Below are 19,699 nucleotides of genomic sequence, written 5' to 3'. Positions count from 1 at the left end.
ACACTAGAGTTGGGTTCGGTTGAAGGAGAAACCTGTGACATACTTGGCTGCTCCCCACCAGAAGGGCAGCTGAGTAGGAGATGCTGAGGGTGGGCGAGGGGAGAGAAATGTAGCTGGCACTAAGCTAGGATACAGGCGGTGTGTGTGTTGTGGGGGGGCAGTGTTTGGGTTGGTTCAGTGTTACCGTGGCGGAGGACTCACTGTAACATAGGAGAAGAGGAGTGATTCCTTCCAAAAGCTGGGTGTGCAGCACAGTTACTGCGAGTAGGTTTCAGAAACCCTGCTGTCATTCTCACCTCCCTGGTGACTAGCGCTGGTGTCCATCCCCGCCCTGGGAGATGCCGTGAGGTCCCCTCAGCCTGGGAAGTGCAGCAGTGCAGGGCACAAGAAGTGAACAATGGGGGGATGAAGATTTTCAGGGCTGTTGCTTTCATTTGAGTAGCTTCTTAACCAAATAATAGAACTTAATTTACCGCAAGCCTACAGATCAGCTTTCCTACCCATTCCCAGGGTGAGGTACACTATCTATGTCCCCTCTCCAATTGTCAGGTTATCCAGTAGGCTTGGTACTCATTGCTGCGTGCCTTGTCGTGTGAAGACCTAGGTCTAACCCTCTTCCTTGTTTGGTGGTTTTCCTCTCCCTTGAGCTGAGATGTCCTGCTCAGACTCCTGGCTCATTGCAGTTTTCACTGTGAGGTGAGGAAGGTTCCCAGGAAGGTTTATGCTATTATCCTGTTCTAAAATAACTGGTGTATTAAGGCAGTAGAGCAGAAACCCAGTTAAGGCACTGTATTCAGAGACACTGCAAATAGCAGGATGAACATTTCTGTTGCGTGGACCTGGTGGGAGAGTTGTGAGGCTCAGATAACGGTAGATTAGTTAACACAGCTTGTGGTGTTGGGGTGAGAAACACCTAATTTATCAATTTCCTACTGTGGCTCATCACCATAGTATCTGGATACCTTCCATGTAAAATCAACAGCATAGTCTAGTGGATGCCCTGGAGTCTCAGGTGTGTTTCCCTTTTCAGGGTCATAACTCTGCTTGGAGTAAAGGTATTGTTCCTCAGTAGGAGCTCAGAGGTAGGAAAGAGCATAGGGCTTGAGACTATCATTTTTAAGATGGAAAGGCTCTTTTGGAGGGTGGTTTAGCAGTATTTTCTAAAGTCGAATGTCCTGTGTTCTGCAGGGTTTGCAGTCACCAAATTGAGAGGGAATGTGTGGTTATTTCTTGCCTGTCTGTTGTGAGTACTGTTTCTCATCTGCATTGTGCCATGCTGCTGCTTCCTTTCCCAGCAGATGCTGGTCGAGAGCTGGGTCCCAGGGATGATGTCAGTGCTGCTGCATGGGTTGGCCAGCAGGGGACAGTGCATGGTGTAGCCAAGATCCTGTTTTTCTCAAACGACCTAGAATGCCAAGCCTGAATGTTCAGCTGCAGGCAGTGCTGTGAAGTATCTCCAGATTTAAGATCAGAATATTTTAGGAGACAACAACAACAACCCTGAAGCATTAAATGTCATTTTCCCCATTTCTGTGCGTTTGCACAGCACTCTGAGAGACCCCGGCCCAGGCTGCGCTCATGGAGCTCCGAGGGGCATTTGCTCCCCAGAAAAGGGATCTCTTTGCTTCTGAACTCCGACTCCTCCTTTGTCAGTCGATTGGGTTGCTCAGAACACATGCTGCAGTTCCCCACCCCCATCCCTGGTATAATATTGGCTGGGCCAGTGGACTTATTCCTACCAGGTTTCTGCTGGTGGCATTGATCCAGGAAGCAGAGAATATGCACTGTAAGAGCGGCTGCTGGGATGAAGAGGCCAGCAATGAAAAGAGGAGCGCTCGGCTCACTGAGAAGCTAAAGTGCATGCCTACAACTCCCAGGAATTGGGGATGTAGCGGGGGCCTGGCTGCACTGGGAGTGTGTATGTGTGGACATCTGCCCCAAGAGGTTCTATCTCCACATCCTGCTCACTGGAGAGGGAGATTCTTCTGCCTTGACCTTGTAGTGAGGTTACAGGCTCCCAGCCCTCTGCCTAGCAATGCTGCCCCTTCCTTTCACTGGACTGCTGGGTTATTTTTCACTTGAAAAAGTTGCAACCAAATAATCCCATCCCTTCTCCACCCAAATTTAGGAATGAAACCGGGTCTGGGGGAGGGGACTGCAGAGCCCTGGTGCTGGGAATTCAAGTCTTTGCTCCAGATTGGCCATTTCTAGGGGGTCTGGGCCCCCTTTGATTCCTCAGGCAGTGCAATGGGAATGCAGTGGGGCTACTTCTCTGCTGCACAAGGCTGGAGTTTTAGCTTGGATTCCCACAGTGAATGCACTGAGCAGCTGCAGATACATAAACAAATTCTGCTGCAGAAAGAAACTGTGGGGAGAGGCAGGTTCTGCTGCTGCCAGGGATGCATAAATGGACAGCCTGCAAACGGAATAACTCCTAATGGTGAACAGATGCCTCTGCCAGGCTCCAGCGTCCTGTAGAATGGCGAGTATGCAGTAGTGCAGTGCTTCTCCAACTGTGGGTCGGGACCCCAAAATGGGTTGTGATCCTATTTTAATGGGGTCACTGGGGCTGGCTTAGACTTGCTGGAACCAAAGCCCGAGACCCACTATCCAGGGCTGAAGCTGAAGCCCAAGCCAACTGCCCGGGGCAGGTTACAGACCCCCTGCCTGGGGCTTCAGCCCTTGGGTTTCAGCTTTGACCCTTCTCTTCCCCTCCTGGGGCAGCAGGGCTCGGGCTTTGGCCCCTCCCACTTGGGGCAGCAGGGCTTGGGCAAGCTCAGTCCCCCCTCCTGGGGTCATGTAGTAATTTTTGTTGTCAGAAGGGGATCATGGTGCAGTGAAGTTTGAGAACCCTGCAGTACCGTAACGGCTGTGGGGGGCATTGCTTCCCCTTAAGGAGAGGCTTTGCAGGGCCCTGCTGCCCTCCTGGCATGTTGATATGCTGCATTGGTTAAGTGGGGAGGGGGAAGGAGGGAGGGAAATAGCCATCCATCTTAGCTGTGCCCCATTGCTATTTGCAGACACTGAGCGATCTCCTCCAATGCATCTTCCTTAGCAGAGTCCCTCTCACCACTCAAACCACAGGAATGTAGTTTTTTGAGTTCCTCCCACTGGATTGCACCAGAGGTACCCTGGCTTCAAGCTCCAACGGCTTTGCTGGCTGAGACATGTCCAGCTGGGCAGTCCTGCCTGAGAACAAGAGCTGATAAGGTAGCAGGAACAAAACAGCCCCAGGAGTCTGTGTGGGCCTTTCCTTTTGTTGTTCAGTGAATCAAAGAGGGTCTTAGAGAAGCCAAGCAGACTGACAAGGCAGGTACCCAGGGCCCGCTACATGTCCACTAACACCTGGTTTGCACCAGCAGCTCTTGCTGACAGCCTTGCCAGGCATGTGTGTTAGGTTCAGATGGCAGTTCTTTATTATCTATGTTGTATTTGTGCTTAGGGCCCAGCCTCATTGTGTTTGGTTGCAGTTAGCTTTTCTAACTGACATCTCTGACAGAACAGCTGCCATGGCATGGAGCAGTCGATGGCAGTGGGAGCATCCCTCCCGATGGGTAGGTATTAGTGGTCTGGGAATCTGTGTTTCCCTACACGTACACCATTCTGTCAGATGGGATCCAGCACACAGCTCTGCTGATCCCCCCGCAAACTCTGACCTGTAGCTCCTGATGTCCCAGAGCTGGGCCCACGTTACTGATTCTTAGCTGCACTCCCCTGCTATTCCTGCCCTGGACCCATCCTTGAAGCAGACCACAGCTGAGATTCTTTGTCCCTCACCTCACTTCCAATGACACTTAACTCCTGTATTCACTTGCTTTGTATGGGTCCAATCCCCTGTTGTCTCTTTAGATTGGGGTGAGGGCCCTGGCACACTTTGGGGTGCTATACAATGGGCACTGAAGAGTCTGGTTGGATGAGGTTTCCCAGCCCATATAATGGGGAGTCCTGAGAGCGCCAGTCCTGTGTTCCTGGTCAATGTGGAGATAAGAGGTGCTGTTTCTTTGCCATGGCCTAGTGTAACAGCTCCGGCAGGGAGGGCCAGGCTAGGAGCTGGCCCGGTTAAAGAGCAGCAAGGTGAGTGATTAAACAGGAAGGGAGTGGTTTGGAGTTCTGGGGGAAGGGACTCTTTTCTTGCTCCCCCAGCCCAGGGAGCCTGCTGCAGCCAACCTGGCAGTGGCCTGAGGGGTATGTGCTGCTTGAAGAGGCTCCTATCTGAGGTTGATTTCTCCCTGCTGTATATGTGTGGACTGATCAGAGCCTGCGGGGCGCTTGATGCAGACTCAGCCCCTCAGTCCCTTGGGCTCCTGCTGTCCAGAAACAGGCCAGAGGCTTAAAGTGACAGCGTTATAATTGTCCTTCGCAGCGTGTTTTCTGGGCCTAAGTTGTAGTTCCTGGCCTGCATTCACGGGGGCAATAAGCACAAGTACAGACTGTTTACCGGGCAGAGCAGGATGCTTTCAGCATCCCAAGCGTCTTAGGCTAGTTGCAGCACACCATTCTGCCAGCCCACCTCCATTCTGACCTGCAGCTCCCTCGGCCATTTCAGTGCTGGGTCTCTCCCGCGTAGACACTGCTCACGGTACTCTGTTGTGTGGAGGGTCTGTTGCTACATACACTGGAGCAATCCAGGTATGAAATGAGACTTCACTCTTAAACTGCAGCTCTTTCTGGAGTGCGAGCCAAGACACAGCTTGTTTCTTTCAAAATCAGTACCCTCATGCCCTTTTTTGTACAGTCCTTGTCCCTTCTTTATCTGCCCCTCTTGTCTGTGGAGTCTAATCTGTCCCCTCTTTGGGGCTTGAACTGGGTCTGCTGAGTGTCTCTGAAGTGCTGTGCACATCTGTGTTGCTATGCCTTCACAAAATCACTTCTCTGGGGTGGAAACTGCAGGAGGCACTTTGGAGAGGGAGGGGGTGCACAGTGTCATGACTCAGTGGTTAGCACTGAGTATTAGTGTATCAACTCTGCTCCTGTGTCTGGACAGGGGAGGACTCCTACCCATCTAGCTGTGATGTCTTGGAAACATAGCAGTAGCCAGACTGGCACAGACCCAGGTCTGTTTACCCCAGGGGTTCTCAAACTGGGGGTTGGGACCTCTTGGGGTCACTAGGTTATTACATGGGGGGTCATGAGCTGTCAGCCTCCATCCCAAACCTTGCTTTGCTTCCAGCATTAATGGTGTTAAATACATAAAAAAGTGTTTTGTAATTGATAAGGAGGGGTGGCACTCAGAGGCTTGCCATGTTAAAGGGGTTTGAGAAACTCTGGTCTAGCCGATGTCCTGCGTCTGACAGTGGCCCAGTGCTGGATGCTCTAGAGGAAAGTGTAGGAATCCCACAATGGGAGATCTTTCCCCACGTTAGGGCTCACCCTGATCTCTCAGAGACAGAGATTGGCATAAGCTTTGAAGTAAGGGCCCTCAGCCGTGTCTGCAGAGGCACAGTTGGGGCTCCTTCATTTTTCTTAGTCACTTGCATTGACCCATGGGGTTTCCTAGCTGTAGTTTCATTTCGCCAGACAAAAATGTTCTTTTTTCCCCCTTGAAAAAACAAGCCAGCTGTCTCTTCTAAAGAGCACAAAATGGAAGCGTGGGATCCTACATTAACTAATGAGGGTGCTCAGCTTAAGGCTTGAACCCATTCTGCCCCCCCTCCATGCTAAAGGAGGAGTGTTCTTGGTCACATGCTATCAACTACTGCAGGCACTAAGCTGTTTTAAAAATCTTGTAGCCCTCATGGTGTGAATAAAACCCTTCCAGTTCTGAATGGAATGTAGCTGAGGCAGGCTCTACCGGAGTCTACACCCAGCTCACCCCAGTACCTATGCTGCTGCTTGGCCAAGCAGCTGCAGAATAAAGACTTACTGGAGTCTTGTCAGTTTTTACTGCCTGGTCTGTTTCAGTCTGCAGCTGCTTGGGGAAGTTCTAAGCAGTGACTGAGACAGGCCATGGAGCTTTTCTCTGGGGCCCAGGACTCCAGCACTTCCAAAGCAGCCAGAAGGTTGAAGGTGGGTTAGAGCAATGAGAATGCATGCCCTTAGCACAATAGTTAGAGAAGCGGAAGAGCGAAACAAATGCAAGAGATGATGGATTAAATAGAAAGTTGGCTGACAATGTTGCAGTTTAATACAGCACATAATAAAGTGGGTGTAATTGTTTTATTCCAGGGGTGCTTATGCTTTTCCATATGGGGTTCCCCTATAAAAAAATAAATGCAAAAAAAAACTAATTTATTGCAGCAGGAATGGGATTGGCCACTATTGTGCATGAACTGCTCTTGGTTTTGGGCTTCCTGCTTGGAATGTGCCAAGTGAGGTTCTCCCCACATTGATTTCCAGACCCAAACATAGCATGTAGGAGCTGTGTGTACAATATGCTTGCATTTCTGCAAGACTGCATTCAGAGCAGGGTGCCTTCTCTAAATCTCTGGCTTTTCTCTGGTGATGCTGTGTGATTTCCCTTCAGGAAATGAAACCTGCTGTTTGGACAGAGACTGAGAGTAAAACTTTCCTTCTAGAGTCTGTGCTGTGTCCAGTACTGTAGAGCCCACTGATGCACCTGCTCCTGGTTATAGCATCTGGGTCAGAAAGCCTTTAAAGGGGACAGCAGTGAAAATCTGTAGTTGGGAGATGGTAGGTCAGGGGCAACTTGCCAAGCATGCGAGATTCATAGATTCTAAGGCCAGAAGAAAGAATAGTATAGAAAGAATAGTAAATATGGCAGGCGACCAGCTTGGTTTAACAGTGAAATCCTTGCTGATCTTAAAACACAAAAAAGAAGCTTACAAGAAGTGGAAGATTGGACAAATGACCAGGGAGGAGTATAAAAATATTTCTCAGCCATGCAGGAGTGAAATCAGGAAGGCCAAATCACACTGGGAGTTGCAGCTAGCAAGGGATGTTAAGAGTAACAAGAAGGGGTTCTTCAGGTATGTTAGCAACAAGAAGGTCAAGGAAAGTATGGGGCGCCCTTACTGAATGGGGGAGGCAACCTAGTGACTGAGGATGTGGAAAAAGTTAATGTACTCAATCCTTTTTTTGCCTCTGTCTTCATGAACAAGGTCAGCTCCAGACTACTGCACTGGGCATCACAGTATGGGGAGGAGGTGACCAGCCCTCTGTGGAGAAAGAAGTGGTTCAGGACTACTTAAAAAAGCTGGACGGGCACAAGTCTATGGGGCTGGATGCACTGCATCTGAGGGTGCTAAAGGAGTTGGTGGATGTGATGGCAGAGCCATTAGCCATTATCTTTGAAAACTCATGGCAATCTGGGGAGGACCTGGATGACTGGAAAAAGGCTAATGTAGTGCCCATCTTTTAAAAAGGCAAGGAGGAGGATCTGGGGAACTACAGGCCAGACAGCCTCATCTCAGTCCCTAGAAAAATCATGGAGCAGGTCCTCAAGGAATCAATTCTGAAGCACTTAGAGGAGAGGAAAGTGATCAGGAACAGTCAGCATGGATTCACCAAGGGCAAGCCATGCCTGACTAACCTAATTGCCGTCTATGATGAGATAACTGGCTCTGTGGGTGAGGGGAAAGCAGTGGACGTGTTATTCCTTGACTTTAGCAAAGATTTTGATACGGTCTCCCACAGTATTCTTGCCAGCAAGTTAAAGTAGTATGGGCTGGATGAATGGACTATAAGATGGATAGAAAGCTGGCTACATCATCGGGCTCAACAGGTAGTAATGCTTCCATGTCTAGTTGGCAGCTGGTATCAAGTGGAGTGCCCCAAGGGTCGGTGCTGGGGCCAGTTTGTTCAATATCTTCATTTAATGATCTGGAGGATGGCATGGATTGCACCCTCAGCAAGTTTGCAGATGACTCTAAACTGGGAGGAGTGGTAGATACGCTGGAGGGTAGGGATAGGATACAGAGGGTCCTAGACAAATTAGAGGGTTGGGCCAAAAGAAATCTGATGAGGTTCAACAAGGACAAGTGCAGAGTCCTGCACTTAGGATGGAAGAATCCCATGCACCCCTACAGACTAGGGACAAAGTGGCTAGACAGCAGTTTCTGCAGAAAAGGACCTAGGGGTTACAGTGGACGAGAAGCTGGATATGAGTCAACAGTGTGCCCTTGTTGCCAAGAAGGCTAATGGCATTTTGGGCTGTATAAGTAGGAGCATTTCCAGCAGATCGAGGGGATGTGATTATTCCCCTCTATTTGGCATTGGTGAAACCTCATCTGGAGTACTGTGTCCAGTTTTGGGCCCTACACTACAAGAAAGATGTGGAAAAATTGGAAAGAGTCCAGCAGAGGGCATAAAAAATGATTAGGGGGCTGGAGCACATAACTTATGAGGAGAGGCTGAGGGAACTGAGATTGTTTAGTCTGCAGAAGAGAAGAATGAGGGGGGATTTGATAGCTGCTTTCAACTACCTGAAAGGGGGTTCCAAAGAGGATGGGTCTAGACTATTTCTCAGTGGTAGCAGATGACAAAACAAGGAGTAATGGTCTCAAGTTGCAGTGGGGGAGGTTTAGGTTGGATATTAGGAAAAACTTTTTCCCTAGGAGGGTGGTGAAGCACTGGAATGGGTTACCTAGGGAGGTAGTGGAATCTCCATCCTTAGATATGCATCCGAAGAAGTGGGCTGTAGTCCCCGAAAGCTTATGCTCTTAGAGACTAACAAATTTATTAGGTGCCACAAGTACTCCTGTTCTTCTTTTTCCATCCTTAGAGGTTTTTAAGGTCAAGCTTGACAAAGCCCTGGCTGGGATGATTTAGTTGGGGATTGGTCCTGCTTTGAGCAGGAGGTTGGACTAGATGACCTCCTGAGGTCCCTTCCAACCCTCATATTCTAAGAACATAAGAATGGCCATACTGGGTCATACCAATGGTCCATCGAGCCAGTATCCTGTCTTCTGACAGTGGCCAGTACCAGATGCTTCAGAGGGAATGAATACAGCAGGGCAGTTTGAGTGATTTGTCCCATGTTGTCCAATCCCAGTTTCTGGCTGTCAGGTTTAGGGACACCCAGAGCACGGGGTTGCGTCCCTGACCATCTTGGTTGGTTAGTAACCATTGATGAACCTATCCTCTGTGAACTTATCTAATTCTTCTTTTAACACAGTTTTACTTCTGGCCTGCACAACATCCCATGGCAGTGAGGTCCACAGGTGGACTGTGTTGTGTGACAAAGTATTTCCTTATATTTTAAATGTGCTGCCTGTTAATTTCATTGGATGACCTCTGGTTCTTGTGTTATATGAAGGGGTAAATAACACTTTTTTTTTTTGAATTCCACACTATTCTTAATGTTCTAGACCTCTATCATACCCCGCCTTAGTTGTCTCTCTTCTAAACTGAACAGTCCCAGTCTTTTTAATCAGCAGCTCTCAACCAAGGGCTCAGGGTCCCCTTGTAGGCTGCAAGCAGATTTCAGGTGATCCACCAAAATAAACCAGAGAGCAGGGCCGGTGTTAGACTTGCAGAAAGCTGAAGCCAAAGCAACTTAGCTTCATGGGGCCCCTGTGGCGTGGGGCCCCAGGCAGTTGCTGCTTCTTACCCTCTAATGCTGGCTCTGGCTTTTAATGTACTGGATATGCAGAAAAACAGTTGTTGTGGCACAGGTAGGCTGTGGAACTTTTATAGCATATTGGGGCAGGGGGGCCTCAGAAAGAGAGAGGTTGAAAAAACCCTGTTTTTAATCTCTTCTCACGTGGAAGCTGTTCCATATCCCTAATCATTTTCTTTGCTATTCTCTGTACATTTTGCAATTCTAATTAATATATCATCTTTGAGATGGGGTGACCAGAACTGCATGCAGTATTTAAGATGTGGGCATACCATGGCATTATATTTACTGTCTTATCTATCCCTTTCCTAATGGTTCCTAACATTCCGTTAGCTTTTTTTTTTTTTTTTTTTTTTTGACAGCTGCTGCATATTGAGCAGATGTTTTCAGAGAACTATCTGCCAAGATCAACTAATCTGGACCCCATCATTTTGTATGTATAGTTTGAATAATGTTTGCCAATGTGCATTACTTGGCACTTACCAACATTGAATTTTATCTGCCATTTTATTGCTCAGTCACCCAGTTTTGTGAGATCCCTTTGTGACTCTTTGTAGTCAGCTTTTGACTTACTTATCTTCAGTCATTTAGTATTATCTGCAAATTTTCCCACCTCCCTCTTCATCTCCTTTTCCGGATCATTTATGAATATGTTGAACAAGCACAGATCCCAGTACAAATCTTTGGGGGACCCTGCTGTTTCTTTTTCCATTGTGAAAACTGACCATTTAATCTTGTTCTTTGTTTCTTATCTTTTAATCAGTTACTGATCTATGAGAGAATTTTTCCTTTTATTCTGTGACTGCTTACTTGGTTGAGAGCTTTTGGTGAAGGACTTTGTCAAAGGCTTTCTGAAAGTCCAAGTCCACTAGTTCACTCGTATCCACATGCTTGTTGACACCCTCAAAGAAATCCAATAGATTGGTGAGGTATGAACTCTCTTTACAAAAGCTGTGTTGACTTTTTGTCCTCAACAGATCATGTTCTGTTCTGTTCTTATAGTTTCAATCAGTTTGCTTGGTACTAAAATTTTAAGTTTACCAGCCTCTAATTGCTAGAATCGCCTCAGGAGCCTTTTTTTAAAAATTGGTGTCACATTAGCTATCCTTGAATCACAGGCTGATTTTAGCCCTAGGTTTATATAATACAGTAGTTCTGCAATTTTATATTTGAGTTTCTTCAAAACTCTTGGATGAATTCCATGTGGTGCTGGTGACTTACTATTGTTTAGTTTATCAATTTGTTCCAAAATCTCCTCTATTGCCACCTCAATCTGGGACTAGAGTGACTGAGTGAGTGTCCAGTTTTGGACTAGAACACCCAGTTGAAAAGCAGTCCTGGCGGCTCTGACCGGGCCATTGACTGTCCAGTTTATGGTGCCACACAGCAAGGCTGGCAGGCTCACTGCTGGCCTCCGCGTTACATGGCTCCCGGGAAGCAGCTGGCATGTCCCCTTCTGGCTCCTACGTGGAGGGGAAGCCAGGGGGCTCCGCACGTTGCCCCTGCCCCTGCCCCAAACGCCACCCTGCAGCTCCCATTGGCCAGGAACCACATAGGAGCCAGAGGGAGGACATGCAGCTGCTTCTGGGAGCTGCTTGAGGTAAGTGCCACCCGGAGCCTGCACACCTGCCCCACTCCCAGGCCCCAACCCCCTGCCCCAGCCGGATCCCCCTCCCAACCCAGACCATACTTCTGCACCCCAAACCTCTCATCCCTAGCCCCATCCCAGAGCTCACTCCCTCAGTCCCAGCCCAGAGCCCCCTCCTGCACTCCGAACCCCTCTGCAACAGCCAGGGGCCCTCTCCGGCATCTTGAACCCCTCATTTCTGGCCCAGAGCCCAACACTCTGCCTCGGCCTGTTCTTCTTTTTTGGCCTGCCTAATTATACTTGACTTGCCAGAGTTTATGCTGCTTTCTGTTTTTCTCAGTAGGATTTGACTTCCAGTTTTTAAAGGGATGCCTTTTTGCCTCTAAGTACCTCTTTTCTTTTTGCCATGGTTGTGGCTTTCTTTTGGTCCTCTTAGTTTGAACCTCTACTATGGTGTGTTTAAAAAGTTTCCATGCAGCTTGCAGGCATTTCACTCTTGTGACTGTTCCTTTTAATTTTCATTTAACTAGCTTCCTCATTTTTGTGTGGTTCTCCTTTTTGAAGTTAAATGCTACTCTGGTGAGCTTCTTTGATATTTTCCCAGTTACAAGGATGTTAAATTTAACTACATTATGGTTGCTCTTACCAAGCAGTTCATCTATAGTCACCTCTTGGACCAGAACCTATGCTCCACTCAGGACTAAATCAAGAAGTAGTCATTAATGGTGTCTAGAAATGTTATGTCTGCATCCCATCCTGACATGAAATGTTCCTAGTCAACATTGGGGTATTTCAATTATCCCCTTATTATTGAGTTTTCTGTTTTTGTAGCCTCTCTAATCTCCCCCAGCATTTTACAATCACTGTCCCCATCCTGGTCTAGTGGTTGGTTACCAACTCTTTGCTTATTCAAGCATAAGGAACCATTTCATTCAGAATGGACCACTGTGATCATCTAGTCTGACCTCCTGTATAGTACATGCCATAGAATTTCCCCACAATAATTCTAAGAGCAGATCTTTTAGAAAAACATCCAATCTTGATTTTAAAAATCATCAATGATGGAGAATCCACCACAACGCTTGCTAAATTGATCCAGGGATCGGTGAACTCTCACCATTTCCTTATTTCCAGTTTTTATTTGTCTAGCTTTAACTTCCAGCCATTGGGTCATGTTAGACCTTTCTCTGCTAGATTGGAGATCCCGTTATTAAACATTTTATCCAATGTAGGTATTTGTAGGCTGTAATCAAATCACCCCTTAACCTTCTCTTTGTTAAGCTAAGTAAATTGAACTCCTCGACTGTGTGAAGATAAGATATGTTTTCTAATCCTTTAATCATTGTATTAGCTCTTCTCTGAATCCACTCCAATTTATCAACATCAAGGACTGGGCCCAAGCTGCAGAGACTAAAATGTCTTGAATCTGCCCTCATGACTAACTTGAAGATGTATACTATGCGGAGCTCCTAGTGGAGGTTGCTCAGAGTCAAATTTGGGACTGGCTGTGTCTCCAGGTGAGAGCTGCACCGTGGATCCTGTGTGACTGTGGGCGCATGAGCTGCACTTTGGTCACCTTTGTTTTAGGACCTTGTTGATGTATAAATACTTACGCAGGGCAGAGACTGGGTGAGAGATCCCAGGCTGTTATCCCCCAGGGACTCTAAAGCAGCAGGGCTGTCACTTATATGTAGAAAGAAGAACAGGAGTACTTGTGGCACCTTAGAGACTAACAAATTTATTAGAGCATAAGCTTTCGTGGACTACAGCCCACTTCTTCGGATGCATATAGAATGGAACATATATTGAGGAGATATATATACACACATACAGAGAGCATAAACAGGTGGGAGTTGTCTTACCAACTCTGAGAGGCCAATTAATTAAGGGAAAAAAAACTTTTTATATGTGTGTATATATATCTCCTCAATATATGTTCCATTCTATATGCATCCGAAGAAGTGGGCTGTAGTCCACGAAAGCTTATGCTCTAATAAATTTGTTAGTCTCTAAGGTGCCACAAGTACTCCTGTTCTTCTTTTTGCGGATACAGACTAACACGGCTGTTACTCTGAAACTTATATGTAGGTGTGTTCTGCTGTTTTCCACTCCACTGTCATTACCTGGCAGAGGGTTCCTTCTGCTGGGTATTTATTTTGGCAACTATCCAGGCTACTCAGAGGCCTAAGGTGAAGTAAAAGTTAGCTGTGTGATGCCTATCTTGCTGAGACTGCCAGTTGTAATGGAGATTTCTGTGATACCCTCTAGGAATTAAACTTGAGAACCTACCAGATTATTTGTTCTAGACAGCCATCAGATGGGTATGACTTGGTTTATGCTGGACTGGAGCTGGTGTGTCCCATCACCTCCTTAGCTGTCAAACCTTCTTCAGGGGCATGTAATCCGGGGTGATTTCCCACTGCTTTTTAATGATTAATATATCTCAAGCTGGTCACCTGTAGCAGTTGGGACAGTCTAAGTGCTGTCCCTCTTCCTACCTGTTCTTAAAATAATTTCATTATGAGTGGAGTTGGCAACATGCACAATACTTCCCATTATAAACCCCTCTTTTCAGTTGTTATAACTAGGGCTGCCAAGCAATTAAAAAAATTAATCGTGCGATTAATCATGCTGTTAAACAATAGTATACCATGTATTAAATATTTTGGATGTTTTCTACATTTTCAAATATATTGATTTCAGTTACAACACAATACAAAATGTACAATGCTCACTTTAGATTTTTGATTAAAAAACCAAAATAAATAGTATTTTTCAATTCCCCCATTAAAAATACTGTAGTGCAATCTCTTTATCATGAAAGTTGAACTTAATTGTACATTTGTATGTACAAAAAACTTGCATTCAAAAATAAAACAATGCAAAAATGTAGAGCCTACAAGTCTACTCAGTCCTACTTCTTGTTCAGCCAATCGCTGAGATAAAAACGTTTGTTTACATTTGCAGGAGATAATGCTGCCTGCTGCTTGTTTACAATGTCACCTGAAAGTGAGAACAGGTATTTGCATGGCACTGTCGTAGCCGGCATCGCAAGATATTTACGTGCCAGATGTGCTAACGATTCATATGTCCCTTCATGCTTCAGCCACCATTCCAGAGGACATGCGTTCATGCTGATGACAGGTTCACCTTGATAATGATTCAAAACAGTGCGGACTGATGCATGTTCATTTTCATCATTTGAGTCAGATGCCACAGCAGAAGGTTGATTTTCTTTTTTGGTGGTTCGGGTTCAGTAGTTTCCGCCTCCGAGTGTTGTTCTTTTAAGATATCTGAAAGCATGCTCCACATCTTGACCCTCTCAGATTTTGGAAGGCACTTCAGATTCTTAAACGTTAGGTTGAGTTGTGTATCTATCCTTAGAAATCTCACATTGGTACCTTCTTTGCGTTTTGTCAAATCTGCAGTGAAAGTGTTCTTAAAATGAACAACATGTGCTGGGTCATCAGCTGAGACTGCTATAACATGAAATATATAGCAGAATGCAGGTAAAAGAGCAGGGGGCATGCAATTCTCCCCCCAAGGAGTTAATTCACAAATTTAATTAACACTTTTTTTTAATGAGCGTCATCAGCATGGAAGCATGTCCTCTGGAATGTTGGCCGAAGCATGAAGGGGCATACAAATGTTTAGCATATCTGGCACGTAAATACCTTGCAATGCCTGCTACAAAAGTGCCATGCGAATGCTTGTTCTCACTTTCAGGTGACATCGTAAATAAGAAGCGGGCAGCATTATCTTCCGTAAATGTAAACAAACTTGTTTGTCTAAGCGGTTGACTGAACAAGAAGTAGGACTGAATGGACTTGTAGTCTCTAAATTTTTACATTGTTCTGTTTTTGAGTGTAATTATGTAACAAAAAACAACTAAATTTGTAAGTTGCACTTTTACAATAAAGAGATTGCACTATGGTACTTATATGAGGTGAATTAAAAGATACTATTTCTTTTGTTTATCATTTTTACAATGCAAATATTTGTAATCAATAATAATATAAAGTGAGCACTGTACACTTTGTATTCTGTGTTGTAATTGAAGTCAATATATTTGAAAATGTAGAAAAATATCCAAAAATATTTAATTTCAATTGGTATTCTATTGTTTAACAGTGAGAGTAAAATTGCGATTAATTTTTTTTTGTTTGTTAACTGCGATTAATCGAGAGCCCTAATTATAAGTTTTCCTAGCTTTAATTGTTTTGGGCTGAAAATGTCCATGTTTGCTCTTCTTCAGACTGTTGATTTTGTTTTGGTTTTTGTAAGGTTTTAACAAAAATGGTTGTCATTTCTGAGACCAAGATTAGGGGAAAACACAATATGTGGCAGAGGGGTTGTCCCTGGGGTCAGGGAGGTGCCTTTTGCTGTCCTTATGAAAATTCATCCATATTTGTCCATGCTATAAGCCTCTGAAAATCAACATTCACACATGCTCAATCAAGCTTTTAAAGAAGTTTGCTGTTTAAAATTTGCATGTTGTGTTCCCCTCAAGTAGCTGGTCCTCAAAAGGGTAGTCTACTACTGCTATCAGTTATTCTTTTAGCTTGATCAGTAGAGAGTTGTACTGTTGCTCTACAGGTCCTTGGTTCCCACCTTGCTAATGATCTGTGTAGGAGGTCATTCTGGTTCTACAGGACAATTTTTTTTTCCAGTTTGCTTTTTAAAAAAATTAGGAAATAACATAATATGTTAAGGGAATATTAATGTTGCAAAGTCAAGCACTCAAAGGTTAGGAAATGTTCTTGCAGTCCTAATGCAGCCCTTGTCTGCATGTGTAGAACAGAACGGTCTTTCCTCACATAAACACCCCTGCCTCATTCTATCCACAGGATGGACAGTGAAAAAAGCAGAGGATCGCAAGAAAAGAAGGGGTGTTCTTGTGGGTAAGGAACTGGACTTAAACCCACGAGAGATGGGTTCTATTTCTAGAACTGCTACAGGCTTTCAGTGTTATTGAAGGCAAGACTGTTTCATAAAACACAGGCACAGAGGGGGCAGAGTTAAGAGTGCACGGGAAACTTTAAATCTGACTTTTTTCCTGGCTTCTGAGTGCTTGGCTTTGCAACTTTCACGTTCTTCTAAAATCTTGTGAAGTGGAAGTGAGGGGTAGCAGTGGAAATGATTGGAGCTAATCAGCACTGTAATACTCAAGTGTCCCTGAGTAGCTAAGGGAAGGACAGGGTGCTCGGTGGTGTCTGAGAATGGATGCTCCTTGTCACTGGTTGGACACTGAAGAAGTAAGATTTCTGAATTGGCATTTAAATGTTGCCATAAAGCACATCAACAGCTTTATGGGCACAACTAATTTTGCAGCCTGTAAAGTAGTTTTAAAGCTCTCATGAGGGTTTTAAAGGTGACCTGCAAAGATTTAATCAGAAATAAGCCAAGAACAAGGTTCTGTGTGGAAAGCCTAGGACAAGGAACAATGGCTACTCGTGAGGGAATTCTGCACCTGAAAATGATGTGCACAATATTTTAAAATTTTGCAAAATTATGACAAATAAAATGTGTCAAATAACATAATATAATCATTCCAGTTCCAATTATTTTGATAATTTTTGTCAAAATACCAGTCAGCAAGTATGTCTGTAACCATACAGACAACAAAAAAATTCAGGAAATATGTTTTGACCAATAGATTCCTTACTAGGTATATTAATACTGATCTTTGAGTACTAATTCCTTTAAACTATAATATACAAATGTATTTTCCGCACCTCTCAGAAGCAGTGCAAAGGCTTCAGGGAGTCAGGGGTAACAGAGGAGCTGAGGGAGATGGAAATAATTGCTGGGAAGGAGTCTAGGGGTGAACCTGGGGGGTTGTTGGATGTGGGTGGGAGAAGTAGGGAACAGTTTTTGTTTTTTGAGGGGGGGGTGTTAAGGAGTTGGGGAGCCTCCCCTGTGCAGACTGTGGCTGACCCCTAGTCTCTCCCATTCAGCCAGGCCTAGCTGCCTCTGTCCCCTTGTGACCCTGCCCCCCCCCCCCCCCCTCCGGGGGCCCCCCCCCCCTCCCCATGTTTCCCTTCACCACCTCTCACTCCTGTCCCCATGTGGCCCTGCATCCCTGCTCCCATTCAGCCTTTGGCTCAGTGCTGTCACCTCATTAGCTCCTGTGCCCCCGCCCCAGTCTGTGCCCTCCTAGCCCTTCTGAACCCCAGCCTTGTGTGACCCACTCTATCCATCCTCCCACATATCCCGTCCCTCCTCACCTGGCCCCGTGGGTAAGGTGCTGTGAGGAAGGCAGCCTTTCCCCCTCCTTCTCTGTGGTGGCTGGCTGGCCCATAAGCCCACTGCCTTCTCTTCTGTCACCACCTGGTGAGAGAAAGGTGTAATTGCAGATTCCCTTTGCTTCCCCCATTTAGAATCTTGTGTGTGTGTGTGTGGGGGGGCGAAATCTGCAGGGGACATTAATTCCGCTCTTGCGCAGTGGTGCAGAATTCCCCCAGGACTAATTGGCAGAGCTGTCTTAAACCAGCCTTAGTTACTTTAAATGTCAACTTTTCCTCTTCCCCTGCCCCATCTACACAAGACCGTATTCCCCATTCTATTCCCTGCACTATGGAGCTGGCCTGCAGGGGCCTGGGAAGAATCATTTGTGTTTGTGTGTTGTTGAAAAGGCAGTGACTTGTGTGCATTTGCCTTTTGGGTATCAGATGTTCAGAATCCATATTTCCCTAGTGTGAATTTGGGGGCACCAGACTTTATTTTTAAAATTGCTTTACAAGGGTAAGTGTCAGGCTGAAATCCCTGGTTTGAAAGCCCCTTTCCGTCCTGTGCTGCTAATTGCATTGAATGAATGGAACTGTGAAAGTGTAGCAAGGCCTTGTGTACCTTTTCCCTGTTGAGGCTCTGTTTGCTCTTTGCCTGTGCTCATCAGGGAGCGATACCAGAGAGCCCTCTTCCTCTGCCTAGTTAGTGTCAGGTCTCATCTCTAGTGCACTAGCCCAGCTTGGGTTCCTGGACCTGTTGGTTTAAAATAATTAGAGCTCTTACCTTCATTAACAATTAATTGGTACTGTTGAAATATACAGGTAGATTCTGTAACTGAACTACTGCCCCTAAAGTGTGTTTGGGGTGCTGAGTGCCCCAGTGTCTCTTTCCAGGTTGGGATGCCCAGCATGTAACTGTGCTTGACTGGAGCCTGAGAACCTCTGTGCTAGGGAGGGATGGGACTTGAGAAAGCTGGGTTCAATTCAGGGCTGGGGCCATTGCCTCTTGCTTCTAGGGCTGGCAGGCCGGGGAGTTCGGGGGCAGTCAGTGTCCCTACTTGGTGTGAGCCTAGCATTGCAACCCCTTCTGGGAAGTTGAGTGGCCCAAAGGGGCTTTGAGGGTTGCCCCATCCAGCCTTTGGCGTTGGAGGCATGATTCTCAGGTCTTTGTAAGGGGTGAAAAGAATGCCCTTTGGGGAGCAAGGAAGAGGTAGGTAGGGCTTGATATGCCTTTCTTGAGGTTGTAATAGCTTGCTGGAGACTGAGTTGGAGTGAGCGACTCTCTATTTCGTACTGCTCAATCTGAAGCCAGTCTTTGTATCTGGACATGCATCATTCCAGGAGTTGATGGACAAGTTTCCATAGGGGAGACTTTAGCCTGCACTGGTGTTTAGTGTTCTGGAAGGCTGGTTGCTCCCTGATTCTGTCATGCCTTCCCAAAGTCTCTTCCCTCTCTCTGGTCCTTCTCTTCCCTGGCTTAGTGGATGAGTTGTAGTATGTTTTCTCTCCTATGGTTGGCTGTGTTCTGCTTCTCTCTCTCTCTCTCTCTCTTTCTGCTTTCTTGTTCATTGTACAGCCAGATCTGGGGAAAAGCAGCTCCTTATTGGCTGGCTAGCATGAACCTATTTGTGCCCATCAGCTGTGCCCGTCCCCCAGAGTTTGCACGGCTTGCTGTCAGGCAGCCATGCTGGCACCAAGTGAGCATCTGATATTCCATGGAATCACAGGCTGTTTCTTATCATAGTGCAGTTCTTGGCTGTGATTCTTGCTTGTTTTTCTCAGGGTGGGGTGGATGCAAGGATAGTACTATGTTATTTTCATACCCAGCCCTCTCTCTGGCTTCAGTCTTGCATTCATTAAACCCCAACCCCAGGCACCCCAGGAATGCTGAGTAGCTGCTGAAGCCATGCTGCACTGAGGCTGCTGAAATAGCTCTGGAATCCAACTCGGTGCAGCATTCCATCTGGTTTTGCAGAGCCGTGCGTGGCTGGCACTGGAAAGTTATTTGAGCCATGTCCAGGGCCTGTCCTCAGCCATTGTGTCAGACTGGTTTGTTTGGTTTTTTAAAATCAAGGTTTTTTTTTTCAGATTTTTTTTTTTTTTTTTTTTTTTAATGTGAATGTTGGGCCTGGCCTGTGCACCAGGGTGGGGAGGATGGAGCCACTGGTGTGGAAAAGCAGGAGCATGTTTTGTGACATATGGATGTCTCCGGCAGTATTTTTTTATCTTGAATTCATCTATGGCCAAGTCATGGTGTCTTCCCTTTGTGTGGAGAGCAGGGTCTGTGATGGGGTAGAGGGGAGGGACCTCATGTCTGTGGGAGACAACCCCAGTTCAATATGTAACATCAACAAAGAATTTCAAGAG

At 46.1% G+C, this 19,699-nt stretch overlaps 1 protein-coding gene across 7 annotated transcripts in view; it reads left to right on the top strand.

The window, feature by feature from the left end:
• CHD6 (chromodomain helicase DNA binding protein 6) overlaps positions 1-19,699 on the top strand; it is a 195,355-nt gene that overhangs the window by 16,995 nt on the left and 158,661 nt on the right. For 2 of the 7 annotated variants that reach the window (XM_034787629.1, XM_034787625.1), the window contains exons 1-2: positions 12,452-12,622; positions 15,953-16,006. The exons of 4 other annotated variants lie outside the window; for them this stretch is intronic. The gene's annotated coding sequence lies outside the window, so the exon portion shown is untranslated. Of the gene's footprint in view, positions 1-12,451; positions 12,623-15,952; positions 16,007-19,699 lie in introns of those variants that run through there. One more of the 7 variants, XM_034787626.1, reaches the window with a different exon arrangement.

Source organism: Trachemys scripta, chromosome 12, assembly GCF_013100865.1.
Source record: "Trachemys scripta elegans isolate TJP31775 chromosome 12, CAS_Tse_1.0, whole genome shotgun sequence".
NCBI lineage: Eukaryota > Metazoa > Chordata > Testudines > Emydidae > Trachemys > Trachemys scripta.
Note: the sequence above shows the minus strand (reverse complement) of the source record. Positions and strands in the feature narration are given on the sequence as shown.